Genomic DNA, 21,487 nt, shown 5'->3' with positions numbered 1-21,487 from the left:
TCTATAATCACTAAGCCACCAGAGCTCCTTACTTCCTATCCGTAAAGATGGCTACAGTGGAAAAACCTGCAAAGATCAGAACATGCCCCAGCTGTAATTTTCTTACACTGCTGGCAAAGGCGTTTGGGAACATTATTTCTCAATTTCTTACCAAGTTCAGCATTTACCTATGTTCTGATCTAGAAATCTCATCACTGGTTATTTACTCAAGATAAATGAAAACAGGTCTCCAAAATGATTTATTTATAGAAGTGTATTTATAATACCCTGAAACTCAGAACAACTCAAATGTCGATCAACAGGAGAGAGGATAAATAGTGTTCTATTTATACAATGGATAGAAATAGAAAAGAATGAACTATTGATGCATGCAGCCACTTGGGTGAATCTCAAAAAACCATTATGTCAAATGAAAGAAGTCATTCACGAAAGAGTTTGTACTGTACAATTCTATTTATATGCAATTGTGGCGTAGACAAGATAATTCCATGCTGATGGAAATTGGAATAGTTGCCATTGGAGATAGGCTTGGTCTGGGCAGAGGCATGAAGAAATTTCCTGGGGTGAAAGAAACATTTTGTATCTTGAGTGGGCTGGTGTTTATTCAGGTGTATTTACTTGTCAAAACTCTTAAAAATCTATTTTGAAAAAGTTAATTGGGCCAATGGAAGAACTAGAACTTTTGTGCTCTGTTCAGATCACACTAGAAATACTGTGCTCAGTTTTTAATGTGTTTAGTAACAGCAACAAACAATGAATCAAACCGTGGGTTATGGTTACTGGGATGGAAAAGTGTGCAGCAGCCTTGATATACGAAGAAAGGTTAGAAACTGAGGAGGGAGGGCTGGAGAGGAAACTGAGAGAGCAGGCCATTTTGTGATGGAAAATCGAGACTGATTGTTTGAATATCAAGAGGACAGAATTGGGACCAGTGGGCCAAAGTGACAAAGAAATCAGACATTGAGCAAAAGCAAAATGAGAGCTGTCAACCGGGAGCTACTTCCAGAGGCTGAACGAGAGGTGATGAATGAGGGCCCGGGTCGCTCGGCTATGCAGGTGGAGACCACTGAAGCAGAGAAAGGATTTGAGAAGGAGCAGGAAGTAAAGTTGGCATTTGACACACACGTGTGTATGCGTGTGCACAGGTATATTCATTTGCACGTGCACGTGTGATTTTATTTTGGAAATGAGAGAGCAGTGACTTGAGAACGACTCACTTTGAAGATTCTTTTGATATCAGTATGTGTCATATGAATCACAATCTGATTTTTAAGATGAAACACCTTAAAATCACGCACTCGTGTCTGACTAAGCAAGTGAAAGGGATTTTAAAGCCCATGGAACTGAGTCACACGGCTGCTGCAGGCAGCAACCAGAACCAGAGCCACCCACCTGTCTAACCTTTCAAGGTAAAACATGAGCAGCTCCAGCCATTCATGCCGTATCTCATCAGGCTGTTTCAGTCTTCTGCTCGTAAGCCCCGCTGATGCTTTCCTTCTTTGTATTTTATATTATCTGCCTTTGTCCATGAGAACGTAAGCGTGTAAAAAGCAAGGGTGCTGCGATCTCTTCCTCCGTTGTGTGCCTCAGTTCCTCCGCGGTGTGCCTCAGTTCCTCCGTGGTGTGCCTCAGCTCCAGGAGTGGATACTGCCCAGCACAAGACGGTGCTCACTAAAGAATGGACGGCTGAAGGGGTGTGGGGCAGGGTTTATCTGATTATGGTCTGCTCATAGAGATATGCACATCAAAATGACAAGCGTTTGTAAATGTGTCGAGGAGCAGCTTAAATATTAATTTCTTAAATCTGACACTTCTACAATATCCCTGTAGCAGGTAATACCTTGTGCACTTCCTCAGAATCCTTAGCCTCAGGTTTGGCTCCAGCCAGAGTTTAATACGAATTATATTGCCTCTCTTTTTCTACCTCAGGGCTGTTCAGATGTATTGACATGAGATGCCCACAGGACCTGCTGGACACTCATGTGTGGACAACTGAAGTATGTGTCTTATGGGACATCTCAGTTCCCTGGAAGATACAGAGGCAAGCTGGATGAGTGGGTCAAGAGGGTCGTGGGTCCTGATCCATACACAAAGGCAATGTTCCAAGGGCCTCAGCAGTGATTTCTAAGATTTAAAGGAATATGAATGACAAATACTACTTGAGAAAAGTGGCGGAGATCAGAAACTCAGGAGCTGTTTCCATCCACAGCTGTGAAGGGCAAGCACAAAGCTGAAGATTTGGTCAGAGCTAGAGGCCAGGAGGCGAGCCAAGGGGATCACAAGGGGAATGCAAAGGGGCCTGAGCACAAAGGTTTGGACTTACATGTGAGCAAATCTAAAACACCATAGTCATCTTCTCATTGGATGGGCTGATGGGAAGAGGTGGGAGATTTGCCTTCCCTGCCTTAGTGTAAATTCTCAGCACCTCCCTGGGGGGTAGAGGGACAGAGCAGGCCCTGGGGCTAGAGACTCGGATCAGATGGCATATTTTCCTCCTCTCTGGTGCCATCTGTAGCTCATTCTTTCAGCTTTCTTTTTTCTTAAATTACGCTCCTTTTCTCACTAGGAAACTCCTGTGGCTTAGTCGGTAGGGAGCTGTGCTGCTAACCCGAAGGCCGTGCCTCTGGTGGTTGAAATCGACCCGTGGTTTTGAGGAAGGAATATGGGCTTCTCCCACGTGACTTATACTCTCAGAAATCCAATGGAGGGTCAACAGTGAGTCAGTATGATTTTACCAGTAATGAATTTTTCCTCAGTGGGCCTCTCCAAGCTTCAGTGACTTTCTCCGCCAAATAGGAAATCAATACCACTTTAAAGAGCTGTATTAAGCTAAGCTAAGCTTCTCACCTAAATATAACACCACTCACTAGTGGTAAGGGAACTCTAGTGGTAAGAAGCTGTGCTGCAATACCAAAGTCATGCAGTTTGAATCCACCAGTTGCTCCATCGAGGAAAGATGGGCAGTGTCCTCCTGTATGAGTTACTGCCTCTGAAAACCCAGCGAAGGGTCAGCCCTATAATTCACCGCCTCTGCAGACCTGCAGCAGGGTCAACTACAAGTTGGTTCTCTATGCACATGACAACCACAGCCAAGACTGCAGAGGTTGGCTTTTGAGGGGAAGAGGGGTTGCCGGAGGTCTGAGGGTGCAGCTTTAGCTCGTTTGCCCCCTTTCCGTTTGCCATGAGGATTTGCTTCTTATTGTGAATTTGCTCCCATTGGTGGATTAATTTGGCAATGGATAGCTGTTGGGTTTGTGTTTGAACACAAATCCACAGACAGAGATACATACATCAAGGTCACCAGGCCCACAGGGGCAAACGAGCAGAGACCTGGACCGTTAGGTTCAAATTCCCAGTGGAAGTCATTCAACCAGCTGATTGGTTGGTTATTTAAGTTAGTAACTGTGCAAGCTTTATCTAGAAGGAATGTCTGGATTTGATGTGAAGCAAGGTGAAGGTCAACTTTCTGAAGGAAAACACACGGAGTGTTCAGTGAGGATCCAGGTCAGGGGTGACAGCGTTCTGCTTTGCCAGCACGTGTCTTCTGAGGCTGTGTTTGGAAACGGTTCGCTGTGGCAGTTTTAAGACATTAAGTCACAGTTGGCTTTGATTAGGACTAATTCTAAGAAATGAGGGCTGTGCTGAACAACAAATGTCCCAGAGTTCTCTTTTGGCAGACTGCTATTTTGGAAAGTTAAGCATGTGTGCCTGAGTATATATGTTAATAGGGGAAAATTAATCCCTGTGGTTTGGCTTAAGACAAGAAAAAATAATGCTAACTTAAAATGATGCACATAAGGACATATGAAGCATTAAACCTGTTTGTGGTCAGTCAGGACTCCTTCCCCCCCCAGACCTTGACCTTGACATTCAATGCACAAGGTGGTGTAAGTGGCCGTCAAGTGGATAGTAACTCCTGGAGACCCAAAATGTGCAGTGTAGGTCCGTTCTATGATATTTTCAAGTTTGTGACATTTCAGAAGCAGATTGTCAATCAGGCCTGTCTTCTGAGATGCCTGTGGAGGGATTTGAACCATCAGCCTTTAAGTAGTTGCATACTTAACCATTGTACCACTATTTGTAGAATATAGTGGACGCTAAGTGCCTTTGCAAGTTCAGGACTTCTCATCTCCTCCTCTGTGGTCTCGTGGTGTCTGGGAATACTCAGCCGGCCTAGCCTGCCTCAGACTCAGATTTTCCACTGTGGAGGTCAGCGACAAAGGAGCGATTAAACAGCGGCATTAGAGCTGAGGTATTTCAGTTTCTGTCCATAAATTTTCACAGGAACCTTATACGGGCCTTGCTTTAATTATTTTCTTTCAGAATCCCAAGGTCAACAGAAACACTCCTTTGGGAGCCAGCTTGCTGTTTTGATTGTCAACTCTCCTCTTCATCAATCTTGCGAAGTGTTTCAGCTGGTGATGGTTTTCATAAGAAAGCTGAATTCGCGTCTTGGGGCTTCATGCATATTTTAATAATGCACGCAGAAGGAAAATGGCAAGGAAAATTCCCAAACTGGAGACTTGGCATCCAGAATTTAGGAGAAAAAGTTGTAGATGTTCCTAGGAAAGCTCCAAGTTTGATATTCTAAGGTTCCAAAATTTTCTTCCCCGTCCCCACAAAAATAGTGTTATTTGGGGCATACAAGTTTATAAAGCATCTTTATTTCACTTACATCATACAGTGTGAATCCTGTCCTCATACCCAATGCCAGTCTTATGATGGCTTTTTGGACCCCATTTTTCAGAAGAAAGAATTAAGGATCAGCAGATATAGAGTATGAACCCAGAAATGAACAAAAGTAGTATCGGATCCTACCACTTCTGTCAAGTTACTTGTTCTCTTTTTTCTCAGTTTCCACATCTGCAAAATGGAACTGAAACTAGGTCATGTGGTTGCTGCCTGGATCAGGTGAGTTATACATGTAGTTAACTTAGCCCAAGTGCAGGCAAGGAGGGATCCTTCCATTCTTTCTTCCACGACCCCTTCTGAGTTCCTGTCCCCACCCCTCAGCTTTTAGATTCTGATAAATTCTCCCATTTGCCAGTATCTGTTAATATGACACCACAGAATTGATTCTCTTCAATTACCATTCACAAACACAGACCATTGGACTGAAAATTTTTCAGAAATTCAGTTTGTCTTGGCTGCAATGGAGTTTAAGATACATTCTAATCTAGGGGATGACAAGAAAGAAATAAGCACAATGCCTGCTCTGTGTTATTTAGTGTATCTCGTTAACTGCTAGATCTGAGTGGTACAAATGGTCTGCACTAGATTAATGTATAAGCTCAAACTCCACAGCAGTGCCACAAAAGAAAACCCTGGAAACCTGTTAAGAATACAGCCAAGAAAACCCACTGGAGCAGCTCTATTCTGCATCACATAAACCACTGTATGTGTCAGTTGACAGAAACAGGTGCTAACTACTGTTATCATTACTAACTAATATAGTGTTTAGGGAGCTTTGGTGGCCTAGTAGTAAATGCTGAAATCCCAAAGGCACACGGTTTGAATCCAGGGAAGAAAGATGGACAGTCTTCACCCTTGCAATTCAGTGCCTCTGAAAACCTGCTGGAGGATCAGCTATGAGTTGGTTCTGACTTGATGACACACAACAATAATAATAGAGAATTCTCGTTATGACCACAACATAAAGTAAATAAAAATTATCACAACTAGACCAATAAGCAACATTACAATAAAGGAAGAAAAGATGGAAGTTGTTCAGGATTTAATTGTACTTGGGTCTACAATCAACAGCCATTAAAGCAGGAGTCAAGGACTCAAGCAACGTATTGCATTGAACAGACCTGCAGCAAAAGACCTCCTTGAAGGGTTAGAAAACGAAAGGACTAAGGGGCATCTGATCCAAGTCACAGTATTTTTAATAGCCTGAAATGCATGTTAATGTTGTTAAGTGAATAAGGAAGACCAAAAATAGAATTGAGACATTTGGATGCTAGGGATGATAGAAGGAGAATTGATGCCTTTGAGCTGTGGTGCTGGAGAAGAGTATTGAAAATACTGTAGACGGATAAGAGAACAGGTTCATCCTTGAGAGGGTGAAACCAGGCTGCTCCTTGGAGGCAAATACTCTGAAGCTTTGTCTGACATATTTTGGGCACATTGTAAGGAGGGACCAGTACTTGGAGAGGGACATCATGCTTGGGATGTTGGAAGGACAGCGCAAGAGAGGAAGACCCTGGATGTGATAGATTGATTCAGTAAGTGGGCTAATGGGAGTAGGTGTGTCAGAGATAATACTGTTGGCACAGGATAGAGAAGGGTTCAGAGCTGTTGTACATAGGATTGCTATGAGTCACAAGCAACTTGAACAACAACAATATTATGGACTGCCAGAAGAAAAGGCAAATATATTTCAAATGAAGGATATCCAGAATGCTGCTTAGAAGCAAGGATAGGTGAGACTGCCACATACTGTGGATATCAGGATTATTAGAAGGGACTGGTCTTTTAAGAAGGACAGCATGTTTACTAAGTGTAGAGGGTCAGTAAAAAAACAACATCCGTGCGAGATGAATTAACAGAGTGGCTCCAACAATGAGCTCTTGCTCAGCAGAAATTGTGAGGATGGTGTGTTTCCTTCAGTCACGGTGAGACAGAACCAACGTGGTGGCCTTCAACATGTGTATTTTAACACAATATGGTATTACCATCACTTAACTATCAAATTTATACTCCTTTTCTTACCATTCAGCCCTTAAGAAAGAAAGAAAAGAAAAATATTGTTTGTCCCCCCTTTCCCCCAAGAAAAAGTTATAAGAATATTTGTATTATGACTATGCTCCTTCGAAACAAGGATGGTGAAACTTCATCTCATATACTTCGGGCGTGTTATCAGGAGGCCGAGTTCCTGGACAAAGAAATCATGCTGGTGTTAGATATAAAAAAAGAGTACGAGGACGTGAGGGAGAGAAATAAAGAAAGGAATTGGTCCCAAGAAACGAACAGGCCTTTATTGCGCAGTCTGAGAGAGGCGCCAAGAGACCCAGCAGCATGGCATGCAGACAGGATCCAGTTGGCGGGGTGGGCAGTTTGGGGGGTTTCCTTTTTATAGGGGTCCTGGGGAGGACTAAGATGGTATTTCTCAGTAATTTGACATGTTAATTAAGTTAGGCTTTAGCACATTTTTTCCAAGCTTAATCTCTTATCAGGATCCATTTGTCTGGTCTGGTCTTTGATATGACCTGCTTAGATGTTATCAAGTTTCTCAGGAAGTGATCAAGCTTGGAGGTGATGGGGCGACTGCCACATTCTTCCTTCAGCTGGGAAAACAGGATCCACGAAAGTGAAGAAAACCCTCAATGAGATGGATTGGCCCAGTGACTGCAACAGGGGAGTTGAGCGTGGCTGGCATCATGATGTGGGATAGGGCAAACTTCCAATCTGCAGTTCGTAGGGCTGCTTGAATCTGAGTTGACTCAATAGCGTCTAATGACAGCAGCAACAACAGTAGTAACAACGTATTTTCCATTTACAGACTCGACTATGCATTGATGTAACTGTGTCATGTGCATTATAAATTTGTGCAGGAATGAAAAGTGCCTTGGAATGGCATCAAGAAAGGCTACATCTATCTTAACCCCACCAGCACTGACTTACTCTGTGACCATGGGCGAGTCACTTGGCCTTTCTGTGCCAAAGTTTGTTCCTCTGTTAAACAATTTATTAGAGTTTCTTTTAAGGTTAAGACTATACTCATAAAGTTTCTCCATATGTGTAGCTATATAAGTATCATTTATTCACAACTTTTTTTTAATATTTAAACAATTTTATTGTTACAAGTCATTGGAGATACAAATCAAAACCACAATGAGACATCACTTTCAACCCCACTAGCATGGCTATGATTAAAACAAAAATAAACAACATAAGAAAAATCTGAAATTAACAGTTATTGGCAGAGATGAGGAGGAATTAGAAAGCTCACTTGTTGCTGGTGGGAATGCAAATGGCACAGCTGATGGAGAAAACAGTTTGGCAGTTCCTCAAAAAGTTAAACATAGAACTGCTATATAACACAATAGGTTGTTTTTTTAAAGGCCAGGTTTACAGATTGGCTGGGAGCCGAGAACCCCCAAGACTATTGTCTTACCAGACCCTTTGAAATATGAACCGAACTTCTCCCCCAGGCCACCTTTCAGCTAAATAGCAGATTAGCTCATTAAACAAAATAATATTACCTCTGTGCTCAAGTACTCAGCTGTTTAAGACCAAATAAACAGCTATTTATACCAAATGATCAATATTTACCCTAAAACAAAGATGGGGGGGCAGGGAAGCAAGAATAATGGGAATAGGCCCATCAAAATGGAACCAATGAGAATGTGGGCAAATATGGAAAATAGAGCCAAGGCCTCAGAATAATATGTATAAAAATGATTAAGTGAGAACTTACAATCATATGTAAACTTTAGCTAAAAGCTCCAGAAAACAGTTTTAAAACAAATATGTGTAGGAAATTGTTAATCTCTACTTGGTTTATAGGATTTGATACTTTCAGTATTCCTAAAATACCTAAATTTGGAAACTACTCCATTACTTTCTTCCCTGTGATAAAAGGAGTTCACATCTCCTTTTATGTTTTCAGGCTTAGGGTTTTGGAAGCCTGGTGACTGACTCATGTTTACAATATTGCCGTTGTTAGCTGCTGACGAGTTGGCCGAGACTCATAGCAACTCTAAGTATTATAGAACAAAACTCTCCTTGCTCCCTTATCATCCTCAGTCTCGGTGATGACTAAGCCTAGTGTTGCAGCTGCTGTGTAAGTCCACATTCTTGAAGATGGTTTTCTTTTTTCACTGACTCTGCTTCTCCAAAGAAGTTCTGATATTGTAGTTACAGCAAGATGCACTTTTAAATCAAAAGCTGAACTGCACATCTCCAGCAATTCGAACCCACCTCAGGAGAAAGTCTCCCCGCATTGTGATTTATAGCCTCAGAAAATCAATGGAGGATTGCCATACATTGGAACTGACTTGATGACAGTGAATTCTTTTTGAGTTCTGCTTTTCCAAACCTGATGTCCTTCTCCAGGGCCTGGCCCCTCCTGGTAATATACTCAAAGTTTGTGAGATAAAGGCTCACTATTTTTGCTTCTAAGTACACTGACTATGCTTCATCCAAGACATTTATTTGTGCTTTTGGTAATCCATGGTATGTATTTGTGTTCACTGGTTTTCTCCAAAACCACAAATCCAAGATATCAATCTTCTTCAGTCTTCCTTATTCATAGTACAACATATCAGACAATTGGAAACATCATGCCTTGAGTCAGACACGCTTTTGTTAGTCTTCGAAGCAGCATCCTTGTTCTTTGTCACTTACAAGAGATCCTTGAAAACAATTGCTCAATGCAATATATTGTTTGATTTCTTGACAGGTGCTTCTGTGGGTATTGAATATGGATTCTGGTAAAAGGAAATCTTTGAGAAACTCAATCTTTTTTCCAGTTGGGAGGAATTTTGTTCTTCACATTGAGATATAATCTACATGAAGACTATGTCTTTGAGCTTTAACAGTAATGATGACAAATCTTAATACAAGTCATATATAACACAATACTATACAAGTCAAGCTTAAGAACTTGAGGAGTCTTGGGTGGCATGTTGCTCATTGCTAACTGGAGGCTTGGAAGTTTAAGTTCATCCAGAGACATCTCCAGAGAAAGGTCTGCTGATCTACTTCAGAAAAATCACCCTTCAATCCCAGAGGTACATGGTTTGAATGCACCAGATGCTCTGCTGCAGAAGGAGGGACAATCTCCTCCTGTACCAGTCAAATCCAATTTTATGGTACACACCAAAAAAAGCATAAAATAAATGATAAAAAAATTTTATTAAAAAAATCACCCTTAAAAAAATCACTCTTAAAACCTGAGGGAGCACAGCTCTATTCAGGCGTGCATGAGGTCAGGCTGACTCTAGTACAAGTGATTTTTCTTTTGTTGTTGCTTTGTTGTTGTGTGTGTGGTTTTGGTTTTGTTTTTTTATTTGTTTGTATTTTTTTAAGTACCACTTAGGTTTTTTAGAGAGTTCTAGTTTTAAGAAACTGTGCTATAATTCTGAAGGTACACCTTTGAGGCCAACAGCCAATCCAGAGAAGAAAGATGGGCAGTCTCCTCCCGTGCAATTAACTACCTCTGAAAACCTGCTGGAGGACCAGCTATGGGTCGGTTCTGTCTCTATGGTATGCAACAGCAACAAAGGTTTTAAAGTTTTAATACAGCTTTTGGATAAAAATATAAAATTATGCTTAGGGAAACAATCCAATAATCCAGAATTTATCTTATGCAAAGCAGATTTTTTTTAGGGCCTTAAACTTGTAGTTATTAAGTGTTGTCAAGTGGAGTGAGACACATAGTGACCCTCCAAAGAGCAGAGCTAAACTTCGCCCCATCCTGAACGGTCCTCATGGTCTCCTTCCTGCTCAAGCACATTGTTGGCACTGTGTCAGTCTCTTTCGTTGGGGCTTTCTCTCTAAACTTCTAGCAGAGCCAAGTATAATGAACTCACAAAACACCTGATAACCCGGAGTAGGGAAATCCTGAGAGGCCATGTGGAATCTTGGGAACAGCGTAGGCTTATCCTCTTGTTGACTGTTGGAGAGCTACGTATGAGTCAAGGTTCTGATCTGTCACATGAATGCAACACTGCCTGCTCCTTCCTTCCTTCCTTCCTTCCTTCCTTCCTTCTTTCCTTCCTTCTTTCTTTCTTTCCTTCTTTCTTTCTCTCTCTTTTTCTTTCTTTCATCAGCATCTCAGAACTACAGTACAAGGACAACTGATATTTTATAAAATTATTTTAGATGTTGTTGCTTCAGTTAGGTGATGTTGAATTAAGTGAGACTCATAGTGACCCTATGAGCAAACTAGTTAAAAAATATTTTAATGTATGTATTATGCATTGTATTGTGTTTTTGGAGAAAATTCACATATAAATTAGGTTCCCTTGTAACAATTTCTAGATGTAGTATTATTATTATTTAAAATCTAAGATTGCCCCCATTTTTCCCCACTGAGCAGTTGGTTTGAACTGCCTATCTTTGGGTTACCAGAACAATTCCTTACTCACTAGACAATCAGAGGCAAAGATGGTAAAAATTTATCTCACAAATTTTGAGCGTGTTGTCAGGAGAGATCAGTCCTTGGAAAAAAGACATGACACAGTGACTGTATCAATGGACTCAAGGATACCCAAGATGATAAGGATGGCACAGAATGGGATGATTGTCCAACTTGTTCAGAGAGTTACTATGAATCGTAGTTGACTTGATGCTGCCTAACAACAATATGAGATAGATATAGATATCTATATATAGAGCTCTATATCTCCCTATCTCGATCTCTATATCATCTCTCTCTCTCTCTCTCTCTCTCTTTCTCCCCCCCCCTCGTTTTATATATGTAAGAACAGGTGTGTGTGTGGTGTATATTAAGGTACACATTCAATCATGACATACTTCACACTGTTCTGTATTTAGAAAAGAGTTGGTTTCAAAGTGAAGGACAGTGATGAGTAGCTATAATTGAATGAACCATTAGACAAAACATGTAGCTTTTTCCCTTCTTTTTTCCTAGAACAGAAGAGGCTTGAGCATCTCTGAATGTAGAGATGAGAGATCAAGATAATAAATCTTCAGAGGTAGGAAATAGTTCTGGACAGTGTTGAGAGCACAGGATTTGGGGTCAGCAAGACCCCCTGCTACATATGAGTTGACAGATTGAGAGAGAGTGACTTCATGGTTTTTGTATACATGGTTTTGGCAGCAATTGTGTGAGGTGGTGGTGGTGGTTGTTGTTAAGTGCCGTCGAGTCGCAGGCGACTCATAGCGACCCTATGAAGGAGAGTCCTCGACGCTTGGGGGCTTTTCATCTTCTTTCCAGGTTCATAGGGTTTCTGGAGGCAAGCTATTATGGAAGTGGATGCCACTCCTCCTTCCAAATGAGGTGGTAGTACAGAAAATATTTATTTCAGGTATATAATTTGAACATTAGCATATAGATAAGAAACGTGTCAATGTGTTCAAGATTATGTCAAACTAAAAGCAAGCAGCAAATAAATTGTAGGTGTAGATGTAGCTGTAGCTGTTACTAATGGGTGGAACAAAGTCCTTAAGATGCAGAAAGGAATGTCCAGAGCCAGGACTAACCCAGGGCAAACGGGGAGTAAGTTTCCTGCTGAGAAGAGGAAGATCAAAGGGTGGACTGGTATGGATATAGAAGAATGTTCTGACCTATTAAACACACCTTCCTTGCCATCATGGAATATAGATTTGATTCTGTGTTGGTTTTTTTAGTTTTTCTAGAATGTGCTTGCAGTATGTGTAGACAAAACTAGGTGATCCAAAGTTCTGTTGTGATTGCGTACTAATAACAGCTGTGACTGGAGCATATTACAGGATTCAGAAAGCAAATTAGCATAGGTTAAGTATTGTAGGCATAGTGATACATGTAAGCTGGGCTTACAAAAATATTTTTGTTGTTATAATTAACTTCAGGGATATTTTTATTTAAAAGTAATAAATTTCTACCAAACTTCTGCACCAAAAAAAGATGGGCAATCTCTGGTGGTGCAATTCACCATCTCTGAAAACCCATTGGAGGGTCAGCTGTGGGTCGGTGCCAACTTGACAGTACACACCACCAATTTTGGGAGTGGATTGCCAGACATTTCTTCCTAGACTGTTTTAGTCTGGAATCACCACTGATCTGTATTCAGCATCATGGCAGCACACAAGTCTCCACTGACAGATGAGTGGTGGCTGAGCATGAGGTCCGCCGTGTATAAGGAACAGAATCCAGGTCGCCCTTATGGGGAGTAAGAATTCCACCACTGAACCATCAGAGTCCTCTACACAGTCTTCTAACAGTAGGTTAAAGATCCTTCAGCCAGCTCTTATTTCCTAGGGCAGACATGCAAGTATATGAAAATGCTCAGCTCAGTGAACATGGTCGCAGATGTCAGCAACCCAGCCTAGAGTACAGCATGGAAATGGCCCAACAGAAGAGAGTTGCGAAAACCACTGACAAGCAGTAAAGGTGCCAAATGATGAACAAGGTACAAGGAGCTCATCCAGCCTCTCCAGTCACCACTGGGGTCTGTGTGTGTGTGTGTGTGTGTGTGTGTGTAAGGAGGCCCTATGGGCAAAACATGTCCAGGAAGTAATTTTTCCTCTTGTGCCCTTTCCTCTGTGTCTCATTTTAGACAGAGAATTGGATTCCTTTTTTGTGATCCTCATATTGTTCCTTCGAGCGTCTGTACTAAAGATATTTATTGTCAATTTAAGACTTTAGGAACAAGCACTGAGACTATTTTGGGGAAATCAATCTTAGCAGGTCACATGGTAACATGGACCAGTTGATTAAATTACGGAAATATCCCACTGACATCAGGATGGGCTTTGTCCCACAATCGGGGCAGGGCATGAATCACTGTGAGTCATGGTCCTCATAATCTCATAGAATTTCTTATTGTTGGATCACATCACCTTAGAAACGAGAAAGGTGCATGCTGAATATCTATGTTTCTTTCTCGGCAATTGCACTCGTCTTCCAATTACCCCAGATGAAGAAGTACAGTCACAATATGAATGAACTAAAGTGCAAATAATTTAAAGTTTATATGCCCTTTGCTTTCAAACACATTGAGTGCTTTTTTCCTTTGGAGAGAATGAAAGAATGAGTTCCTAAAGGATGCTTTCTTTTGACTCAGTATTAAAATGACTTCAGGATGAGTTTTTTAGTGCAATTTAAGTGGCCTCAGGGGAAGAGGATTCAAGGACATGCTGGGTGACTGAGGGAGGCTGGTTCAGTGAAAAGTCTTCTATTGGAAATCTCTTAAGTAGTTACAGTTAAGTGTTTCCATAATTAAGTAGCCATGATGCTGCTTTAAGAAGTGCTGGTGGTAGTATGTAATGTATTGGGCTGCTGACTGAAAGGCTGATGGTTTGAATCCACCAGCTGCATGAAGAGCACAGAGCACAGGTGAGCAGGCTCCTCACATAAAGATTTACAGCCGTACACGCCACTTGGAGGATTGCTACGAGCTGGAATCAACTTGATAGCAGTGGGTTGGTTTTGTTTTTTTGATTTGGTGGTGCTTTGTTAAGTGTTTGGTTTCTAATTGAAAGATCAGTGATTTGAGCCACCAGCTGCTCTATGGGAGCAACATGTGGGAGTTTGCCTACATAAAGATCCACAGCCTTGGAGAACGCTGAAGTCATATTACTCTATCTCTTAGGGTCAACACGAGTTGGAATTGACTTGAGGACAGTGGTTTTTAGCCCCATAATTGAGGCAGACACCTTTCCTTTTGTTGAATCTGTCTCCCAGCCTTTCCCCTTCTTTATGGTAGCCGCCTCCTTCTCATCCGTGAAGGACAATCTCGTGGAGTTTTGAGCAGCTTTTCACAGCGGTTGCTTCAAGGTTGGGCCCTAGACCCAAATCAACTGAATAGGTTTTCTTGTGTTGCAAATCTGGTCTGATGTGGTCTTATGGGTTTCTGGAAGACACCTGAGAGGAAAGCCAGGACCTGTATGACCCCCCTTGAGGCTCTGGATCCCCCTGAATCTTGCAACTCCTGAATTTCTTTTTTGCTTGCTGCTGCTGTTGCTGTTTGTGAGTCAAAATAGAATCATAGCTGAGCCTCCAGAGGTTTGCAGGGGCAGAAAACGACACTGGAGGAGACTGTTCATCCTTCTGTAGAGCAGCTAATGGATTTGAACAATGTGCTTTTGGGATTGCAGCACAGCTTCTTAGCCCTAGACCACTAGGCTCCCTGTGTAGACCATTGCATTCCTATTTTCCTATAATTACTTTGCTCTGTATTTCCGTCACTTAGATGGAGTGTCCTGGCAGCATATCACACTGCTGGGCTTCTTGGCAGCAGTGGTGGAGATTTACATGCATTTCTAAGTGTTCTTTCTTCTGCTGTCTTAGTCATCCTTGAACCTCCTCTAGATCCATCACTCCAGGCTCATCCACTAATAACATTCAGAGTGAGAGGAGCTTATGCATCTGCTCCTAGGTTCTTTCCAAATCAGGAACAATTAACTGCTTTGGGCTAAGCTGGCCTGCCTGTCACAAGTGTCAATGACATACTAATTGTATCTTATTTTTTAAATAACATTTGAATAGTATATATTGCTATTGCTAGGCGCTATTGAGTTAACTACAACTCTACAACTCCTAGTAACCCTCTTAACAAGATATCTGAACTTTGCCCTATCCTGTGCCATTCTGCCCATCTCTGCTGGTCTCAAGCCCAGTGTTACAGGCACAGTGTCAATCCAACTTGTGAGAATCTTCCTCTCTTTCTTTGACCCTTCAGCCTTCCCAGCATGATGTATTATCCCAAGGACTGGCCCTTCTGACATCATGCAAACTATGTGAGATGAACTTTCCCCATCCTTGTAAAGAACAGTGATTCATTAGTATTAACTAGTGCTTGCACAGTTTACAAGATATAGCTGCTTCCATTGTTTCATTTGTTCCTCAGATCAGCTCCAGGAGATACATATTGTTTCTTTTGAGGAAAAGGAAACTGAGAGGAAATATTTCTTATAGAAAAAGTTATCCTTAAGGATTATAGAAAGGAACCCTGGTGGCACAATAGTTAAGTGCTTAGCTGCTAACTGCCTAGGAAAATAGGAAGATTTTACTCTTTTTTTTTAAGAGAACTCTGATGGCCTCGTGGTAAGGAGCTGTACTGCCAAGCTGAAGGCATGTGGTTCAAATCTACCAGCTGCCCCATGGAAGAAAGATGGGAAACCACCTCCTGTGCAATCAGCAATGTGTTGGTTCCAACTCAACGGTACACAACAACAACAATGGGTTTGCTATGAGTCAGAGTCAACTTAGTGACACACTCATTAATAACAAGGAGTTGTAGGGACTTTGAGGAAATTAAATGTTGCTCAGGTCTACTTTCATCATCTATCTACAATTAAAATAACATGAGGAATACTAACAGCCATCAAGCTACACTGGAAGGAGTACTTACAGAGATTAGAATACCTGAATCCTGAGCCTGGTTCTGAAATGAGGACGCATTGATGCTTTGGGCAGCTCACTGTGGCTCTCTGGGCTGAACTTAGCTTGTAAATGAAAAAAGCTGGAACCAAGGCTCTTCTTGCTCCAAATCTCAGTGACTTTAGTTTCAAAGAAGAAAAGATACAGCCAAAATATAGAATGTAGCTGTGGTTGAGGGATGAGGGTGGGCAGTCTTAGTGGAAAAGGGTTCCATCTGTGTGTTGGTGATCATGGAGTCCTGGGGGGTTGAAAATTATTAGACTGTTTTAAGGGAGACCCTTGTTGGTACATTGGTTAATTAAGGGCTTGACTACCATCTAAAAAAGGCTGATAGGTTGTGTATTGCTGTGTGCCTGAAAGAAGTCAGTGAAAGAGAGATGAGGTTTAAAGTTATAACTTTTATTAAAGTGGAGCTCCTGGGAGAGTTCTTCATTCTGAAGGGATAGAGCAGAGAATTCGCAACCTCAGGGTGTTGAGATGGGTTTTTTAATACCTGGGTCTTCAGGGAAGAAAGGGAGTTGCATTCCACTTCTTAATTTACGGTCCACGGTTGGTTCAGTTAGGCTGGCAAGGTCGTTTGCCCATCTTAGCAGCAGCAGGCAAGGCCATCCATGTTGGAATTCTGAAGTCTTGTTCTCCCTCCTGGCCTCCTTGCCCAAGCCTAACAGTTTGAACACAAAGAGGCACCTTAAAAGAAAGATCACAGTGTCAAAGACTTTGTACAATGCAGATCGACTCTACATATGGACTGGGCAGCAACTAGTGTGGTTTGGTTGGTTCTAGATTGCTCCAAACCTCTATTTTCCCAAGCTCCATCCACCAAGCGTATTCTCCCACTATCTAACCCTGCCTGCTTCTTCACTTCTTTGTTCAAGTACTTCCTTCTCTGTTAGGTCTCCTTCGACAAAGCTGGCCCTTCCCTGACTCCCACACACCAGGGGTGATGTCATCTGTTCCAGGGCAGGTACAGACTGTGCAATTGCCTGCCCAGTCTTTTCCTTTGGTAACTTCACATTCACCCTATCAGTCATCTCCTTATCTTAAACAAACTGTCCCAGAATCCAAAAAGAGCAACAGCGACATTCCAGAAGATCAAATTTTGCCTTGTAAAATACAGACAGCTCAGGCAAAGTCCTTGAGATGGTGCGGCAGGGAGAAAGACTGAACCAGGGAGAATAATGATTTGAAATAATAGCATTAAATATTAACAACATCAACTTTTCCATCCAAGCTGTTCCCAAAGAAAGAAAAAACAAAACAAAAAGTCAGAGTGAGGTTCCCAAAGGAGAAAAGGTATAAAACAGGAGCCCACATAGTCATTCCTTTCTGTTATTCCAGAAGGAATCTCAACCATATTCTTTCTCTGTATAAATGGCATCATGGGGAATGAATGACTACTCTTCCTGTAAAAATGAGCCCATTTACACCAGAGAAGTCACTTGTAGGACTGAGTTTTCTCAACTAAAAACTGTGGTGCACAGACTCAGGATCTGATTTCAGACCTTTTTGGTTTTGTTTTCTTTTTTAGCATGAGGCTCTTGTTAGAAATTGAAATTTGCATGAGACCCCAAAAACTTTGTGTCACTATGAAGAGCAGTATCACTCTGCCAAAATCAGGGAGACTTAGAACGTGTTTTTTCCAAGTTTAAGTGTTGAGGTCCAGTAACATCAAGTGGAGGGTCACTTGAGTACGTCTTCAGTTCAGCTGAGAAGAACCCAATGCTCTGAGAACCATAATGGTGGGGTTGAGAGCATCGCAGCTGGCAAAGTCAGCAACCAGCTCCAAGGAGAAAGGTTGTTCCAAAACGTCCAAAGCCTGCTGAGAGGAGAAAGATCTTGTGACATGAGACTGTGTGGTCTGCAACTTAACTCACTCATTGCCATCAAGCTGGTTATGACTAATAAGGAGTTTGTCTTTCAAAATGGCTTTTCTAGTGTGGATGACTGATTATGCAGAAGACCTGGAACTATGCAGATGGGGCTTGTTGGCTTATACACAAGAGGATTGGCCAGTCTTAACAATTTACAAGGGGATTGGCTAGTCTTGCCAATAAATTGAATAGTTTCAGCTATAGAGAAAGGAGCTCTGGTGGCCTAGTGGCAAGAAGCTGCATCACAATCCCAAAGGCATGTGGGTCAAGGCCACCAGCTGCTCTGTGTGAGAATGCTGGGTAGTCTCCTCCCATGAGATTACTGCCTCTGAAAACCCGCTGAAGTGTCAGTTCTGATTCTATGATACATAACAACAACAGCTGTAGTGAAGAAATTCTTCCCTGGCGAGCTCTGGTGGCCTAGTGGCAAGAAGCTGCAACTACAGTCTCAGAGGTGCATGGTTCAAATCCACCAGATGCTCTGCTGGAGAAGAAGGAACAATCTCCTCCTGTACCAGTCAGATCTGATTTGACGGTACACACAAAAAATAATGAAATAAAATAAATTAAAAAAAAAGAACATCGTTTAAAAAAAATAAATTCTTCCCCCAGGAGAAGAGGAATGAGGCCTTCCCTAACCTGGTGAAATGTAGGACATATTTTGTGACAGCAGCAGCAGCGACGGCTGACCTGGAGAATTGATATAAAATGAGAATGTGTGTGTGTGTGTGTGTGTGTGTGTGTGGTGTGTGAAGCCAAGAATGGCAGGACTGAAAACTTTGTTGGACAATTGGAGGAGGGAAGCCAATATTGGCAGGACTGAGAACTTGGGAGCACGGGGAGGCTCAAGGCTGAGGTGCTTGAGTGCACTTTTTGGGGGCTGCCTTGACTGTATTCTGTTATCAATCTGAAGGATAACCTTTTCACTCCCCTAATATGTTTCTGTGTGGTCTGTGAGCTATCACATGGGATTTTGAACCCAGCAAAGCAGTAAGCTTGATGTGTATATTGTATTGTGTAACCACATAAAGTGAAATCATTGACAACTTTAGTTTTTTTCTCCTTCTATCATGATATTGCCTATTGATTCAGTGATGAAAATAGGTAACAGCAAGTTAGAGCTTTTGTTATAGTTAGTTGCCAGTTAGGATTCCTGGAAACTCCTTGTGTACCAAATAGGGTTTTCAAGGTCTTTCAGAAGAAATATTTTTCCAGATCTGTATTCTCAAGTGCCTCTGGGTAGGTTTGACTCACCAACCTTTCAGCTAGTTGTAATGCGCTTACTCATTTTCACCACCTATTGATTCCAAGTCTCAGCCTATATGGTTTTGTTTTGTTCTGGAAAAGTGGCTGCTTTTCTGACCTTGAAGGAGTATAAGATGACCCTCTTTGCTTTATGAATATTTAAAGGCCATCAAACTTCTCCCAAATTAACATAAGCTGATTTACAGCCTCTATTCTATTGTTCTTTTAATAAAAGTAATGGCTCCTGAGTACATTGAGGGCTGAATCCCTGAGCTCCTCCAGAGCAATGATGTCCATATACTTAATGGTTTAAGTCCTGAACCCCAATAGCAGCGTATTTGACTCTCCTGAGGTATGGAAACCACTGATGCTTGCGAAGAAGACAGGTGGGGAAGTTTGGGCATTAGAATTCTTAAAACAGGAAATCAACTGTGTAACCATGAGTGCGAACCAAAGACCCAGAATGACTGAAAGGTGCTGCTGCAGCTTTATTCTTACTTGCCAACTGGGAACAACCAAAATGCCCTTCAATCCCTCACTGGATAAATATGTACATCCAAGTAATGGAGTGAAATCTAGTGATAAAAAGAAAGGAGTTATCAAACTATGGTAAGATATAAAAGAAATGTAGATGTACATTGCTAGAATTAATAATATTGTCACCAAATAATATTATTTGCTGGCAAATGAGGCTCCTAGGTTGGAAGACACTATACAATGGTTGCAAAAGTGGACTTGCTCATAGGAACGATTGTGAGGGCACAAGACCTGGCATCATTCATTAGATATAGAATTATACACAGCATTATTATGGACAGCACTTATTTTATAGATGATAGATAGATAGATACATAGATATAATGACATTTTACATAGATATAATGAAATTGTATATATACATATACAATAAATTCATTCTCTCTCTCTCCTCCTTCTTCCCTCCCCTCCCCCAAACTGACTCAATGGCAACTAGTTAGAAATGGAAGAAGCCAATCTAGAAAGGCCACATGTTATTGAGCTCTGGTGGTATAGATGATAGGGTAATGTGCAGCTAACCAAAAAAACTATGGCTCTGTGGTGGCTTGAATGTACCAGTAGCTCCTGGGGAGAAAGATAGGACATCTCTCATGCAGTGGACAGCCTAGAAACCCAGTGGAGGGTCAGCTATGTATTGGTTCCAACTAGACAGCAGTGAGAGTGAGAGCTGTCACGCTTAACAATGTTTATTTGCTTTTCTGAGGTGGACCAGACATTCGTGTTTTTAAAACAAAATGGGTGTTTCTAATGTGCATTGAAGTTTGAAAGAATCATTGCCTTGCCCAGTGGTTCTCCATTCAGATGTCTCCACACTAGCAGCAGTAGTGTACCTGGGAACTTGTTAGAAATGCAAGTTCTCGGGCTCCATCCAAGATCTAAATCATACTTTGATCTACAAAGAGCACAAAAGTATACATCCCCCCCACACAATTGATTCCTATGTATCTGAAAGTTTGACAATGAATAAAGATGACGGAAGAATGATTGATGCCTTTAAACTGTGGTGGTGGAGAAGAGAGGACTGACCACCACATGGACTGCCAGAAGAACAAGTCTTCTGGGAGAAAGAGCACCAGGATGCTCCTTAGAGGCAAAGATGGTGAAACTTTATCTCAATATAAGTTGGTCATGTTGTCAGGAGGGACCATTCATTGGAAAAAACCAACATGCTGGGAAACACAGAGGATCTGAGAAAGAAAGGAAGACTTCCAACAAGCTGGATTAACACACTGACTGTAACAATTGTTGTTGTTGTTGTTATTGTTAGATGCTATCAAGTACGACTCATCGCGACCCTAAGAACAACAGATCTGAACCCTGCCCTACCCTGTGCGTGAGCATGGTAAGAATAGTGCAGGATAGAGCAAGGCTCAGATCTGTTGTTTGTAGGATTACTGAGTTGTATTAGATTATATAGCACCTCACAACAACAACTATACACACACGCACATATATGTATAAACTCGGAACTCTGGTGACTTTAGTAGTAAAGTTGTAGTAGTAAAGAGTTACACTATTAACTCAAAGGCCAGGCTGCAAATCTACCAGCAGTTCCCAAGGAAAAGATGGGCAGTTTCCTCCCACATGACTCACTGCCTCAGGAAACCCATTGGGGGGTCAACTATGAGCTGATTCTGACTGCATGATATGTGATACATAGGTTGATTGATAGTGATTGTATCAATGGGCCCTCGTATATCAGAGATGATGAGAGATCTACTGCTCATACGGCCACTATGAGTCATAGTTGACTCAGAGACATTTGACAACAAAAGTATAT

Source organism: Elephantulus edwardii, unplaced genomic scaffold (assembly GCF_000299155.1).
Source record: "Elephantulus edwardii isolate Elephantulus edwardi_28Jun2011 unplaced genomic scaffold, EleEdw1.0 scaffold00036, whole genome shotgun sequence".
NCBI lineage: Eukaryota > Metazoa > Chordata > Mammalia > Macroscelidea > Macroscelididae > Elephantulus > Elephantulus edwardii.
The sequence above is the reverse complement of the archived record's forward strand: the minus strand, read 5'-3'. Positions refer to the sequence as shown.